At 28.5% G+C, this 4,328-nt stretch overlaps 1 long non-coding RNA gene across 3 annotated transcripts; it reads right to left on the reverse strand.

The window, feature by feature from the left end:
• Window positions 1-207: 207 nt before the first annotated feature.
• On the reverse strand, window positions 208-3,213 carry LOC119662050. Of its 3 annotated transcripts, XR_005250687.1 has the most exons (7): window positions 3,080-3,213; window positions 2,940-2,981; window positions 2,767-2,794; window positions 2,677-2,707; window positions 2,459-2,586; window positions 1,166-1,609; window positions 208-390 (listed from the first exon to the last, which is right to left on the reverse strand). It is a non-coding gene; the product is annotated as an uncharacterized LOC119662050 (long non-coding RNA). The 3 variants fall into 3 exon arrangements; XR_005250688.1 differs by having other exon boundaries at window positions 208-332; window positions 2,459-2,707; XR_005250686.1 differs by having other exon boundaries at window positions 2,459-2,707.
• Between the last annotated feature and the right edge of the window lie 1,115 nt (window positions 3,214-4,328).

A 4,328-nucleotide genomic window follows, 5' to 3' on the forward strand; every position in this document is an offset into this window, starting at 1 on the left:
TTTTTAATTTTTTATAGTTTTGTGACAAATACTTCTTAAAATTTTACTCAGCGAGTTGGACACTCAAAAGTATCGAGTAACGCAACAAAACTACGCAGTGCTCGAAATACTCCTTTGATGAAGTTGTATTCGCTAAAAGTTTTCCATGAAGAATATAGACCTAATACTTTCCATAAAATCACAGTATTGTAATCTTGGTTCTTGGTGCTTGATTCTAGGTTGGTTATCTCCAATTAATAAGATGCTCCTTTTCGTTATCCTTAACTGCAACACTACAGATCATTTACTTAGATTTCGCGTATGAGTCCTGTAAAAACTTCTGTGGAAAATAACTGGGAAAACCAAAATGTATGTAGTTATTTTGCTGTAAGTAAAGGTTCTTTCTTCAAACTAGAAATAAATTAATAAAAAAAACCTGTTGTTAATAGGATTAATAACTTCATATTCTTTTTCTGATTCTAATAGTATTGTAATTAAACTAACTTAATAAAACAGAAAAAAAAGTGAGTTTATGAAAAAATAATAAAAATACCCATTAAAATCTGAATCATATATTGTTTCTGATCAATTGGAACCGAGTTAATATTTTATGGAGAAATTTAGTCCTATCCTTACTGAAATGTAACAATTAATAACCTACTGACATATTACTAGAAACTTAACTTCGTTATTAAATTATTAATCGATACCGTATAAAAGACTTATTTTATTATCTTGCATTGCATAAATGTGATACATAAAAGAAAAAATCAAGAATTTTCCATTAAAAAGTTTTACATGATAGTTTCTCTCATTTTCATTTACGATACGGTATGGATTATATCTTAAGAATGCAGGTTGAATGGATTAATTTTTTTCGTCAAAATAAATATCGTTATATTGAATACGACTAGAATTTCTAACGAATTCAAATTTATAATTTAACCACATTTTCCACATATCCTCTCTCAGACAAGATACATAATTTCCCTTCTACACTCGAAGTATAATATTTAATATATTTAACGTATTTATCATATTCAACGACAGAATATATATTCGAAAGAATTGAATTGAATAACAAAGTATTTTGAAAGTAGACTGTTAACTGTAGAGTTCAGAATCTACATTCACATAGGTATGGATGGGTAAAATAAATAAATAAAACAACTTAAAAGTATCTTACACAACAAGTTTCTTCTATTTAATCGTCTATTGCACTGCCAACCTCCAAACTCCAAATTACTTTTTAATTTCAATGCTTCCTAGGGCACAGATAGAAAGTTGACATTATGTCTAAATTTTCGATATACATATTAGATTCCAAAATTATAGAATTCATCACTTTATGTCCAATAATGCAGAACAACATGCGCTAGAGGTTATATTTCAAAATGGTTTGTTATTCACAATAAATTGAATGGGTGACCATTAGTACAGTTCTGCTACATTGTCTATCGTGTCGCTGCATATCAACTTAATAGCGCCATCAAACGAGAACATATTTCTGTCGGATGTTCAATTGAGTTTGGTGCATAGATCAACCATTATATTAAAGGTATGATGAATTACAAAGTAACTCTCACACCATGACTTATTGTTCATTATTAATAACTCCAGTGATCGGTACCTGAAAATGAGAAATAAATCGTATGTACATAAGTTTTTATAATATCGTACTATTATTGAAATTATCTTCATATAGTTAATCTTTTTATTTTTCAGTCTCTTTCAGTGCTTAAGTAGTAAAAAGTTAAAATATTTAATTAAAGCTACAGACATTCTTTTGGGACATTTCATTTAAATGTGTCAGCTACAACGAACATCTGTAAAAGCCTTAAAGAAAATGTGAAGTTATATATAGAAGCGAACTTTAGAAACATGGATGAAGAGAATAAATATATATCAAATTAATTTAACTAATAAATGTCTAACTAATTAAAATTTTGTTGAAGCAAGTATATTGAAGTTTATGCGAAAATACTTGTCAAAAAAATAACTTTGGCTTATATTCGTTTCGAATATCGAATGTCAGTACAATATTTATATATGAATTGAGTCTAGTTTATCTGTCATAGAAAAGATCTTTTATATGATAAGTAAATATTTTCTACTCAATCAGGTAAAATGTTATTCTTTTCTACCAGTTCGAGTTAATAACGCGAATAATAAGGAATTCGTAATAACGAGTCGATGACATCAATTTACAATATTCAATACTTTAGACATCTGCATTATCGCAATGAGAAAACGAAACTGTGATCTTTTTTGAAAAACGTGGAAAACTCGCATAAACTTTTTGAAATAAAAACAACATATAACTAACAATTTATTTAAAGTTCCAATAATCTGATATCAAACTAAATGTAGATCGCATGCAGTAGTCTTATTTGCAATATCGAATTTAAAATCAATTATTCGGTTAAAAAGGAATATATATTAAGGGACTTGAAATAAATATGAAATAAATTATTCTTACCTCAGATGTTACTCAGCTGAGTAAATTTCATACACAAAACGGAGCTTTTAAGGAAGGAAGGATGCTCTAACCTTCCTAATCCGACGAATTCATTTAATAAGTTCTGCAAAGCGATATCGCATTCGTATCTGAAACGAAAGCATATCCATACCCATACTCATACTCGTATTGTAGACACAAGTTCACCTAACTTAAATCAAATGAGAATGAGAATTTACCTTCGCTCTGCTTTTTCCTTATATTTGCTCTCTAATAATTATACAATAATACTCGTATTACTGAAAAAGTAACATAAAAATATTACTTACCTTACTTAATCCAAAGAAAAAGGCTAATCTAAAATTCGAACGAATACAGAATTAAAATAATCGAAATCACATACATATCAGAACTAGGAATTAGTTTAATAGCAAATAAATATGCACCATATATGAATATGGTGATTATAATAAATCGAATGTACTCTGGACTGAATACTCACATAGGACGTTTTGACCGATCCATTATCAAATGCATGAATTTTCTAAATCGAACAAAGAGAAGAGAAGTCATCCAAATTAATGCTTTCACTTAAGATTTCAATTTTGATTTCGATTTTTAGATATTCGAATTGTTACTCACCTTAAGCGCAAAACATGAACGCCTTGATTTTGTTGTTTAACAAGCGATTTGCATTCAGTTCAGCATTGTCTATATATGTAGGTATATGTTACCAATTTAGTAATTTCTTGCTCAACCTATAACTAACAATACTTAATATAATCTACATAGACATTTCTTTTGGGATATCAAAATAATTTGAATTTCAAGGCCAACTATTCTGAACATTGAAAAAGAATGTTTAAAAATACTGCCTTGTCGACGTCAGTTTCCATAAAATCCACTAGTGTGAAGGAAGAATTCGCAAAGTCGCGTTATTTTACGCGATCTGCTATTGCAGATGATTTTTATTTATCATTTTATTTACATAATGCAGAACACTCCGTTAAGTATTTAATAAAATATAGTATTTTCAATAAGTGTGAAAATATTTCTAATTTAATTTTCTTGTTTTTAGGAAAATATTTTCAGTCTTCATTTTCTGCTCTGAAGAAGTAAATTATTCGCAAACGCAAGTTCTGGAATAGAGTCTTTAACATAGGAAAAATAAACTTATGAAAAATAAATAAAGACGAAAAAAGAAAGACAAATAGTCCCACTTATGAAATTGTCATTATTGAGTATATGCATTATATAAACCTGGACGAATAAAAACACTCAAGTAAGATGAATGACACAGCGAAGGATCCAAATGAAAAATGCAACGAATTTAAATTTTTATAGGTAAAATTAATAAATTGAATAAAAACAGAACAAAACTTAAAAAAGGCAGAACAATATCATATTAAGTGAAAGATTGTGTTTTTAAAGAAGAATGCAACGTGACGCAACGTAACGTAACGCAATATTTCGATAGTCCTTAAAAAAATCAACTATTATTCCTCCCAATGCAAGGAGTTCAATATGTACATTTATATTTATTTTACTAGGATGCGAACTACTTTACTAGGGTACTACTTTATATATACAAATATTACACTATCACTCCAAAATGAATATTCTCTGATCAGTGCCTACTGAAGGTTTCATCTGTATACAATTTATGTACAATTCTACAGACGTACTTTAATCATCTGTATCTTCCGCAATCGTAATCCTATCAGTTTTTACAGATATTTAGCATTTTTTCTAAATTATTTCGTTATCTGTTTTGTAGGTAATACGAATTCAATCCCAAAAAAACTTTTTGGGTCTTCTACTCTCTCTGTCAATGCCCCATTTTAATTCTTTCTCGATAATGTAGCTGATTTTGTTTTTGCTTGTTTGTTTT

Source organism: Teleopsis dalmanni, chromosome X (assembly GCF_002237135.1).
Source record: "Teleopsis dalmanni isolate 2A chromosome X, ASM223713v2, whole genome shotgun sequence".
Taxonomy (NCBI): Eukaryota; Metazoa; Arthropoda; class Insecta; order Diptera; family Diopsidae; genus Teleopsis; species Teleopsis dalmanni.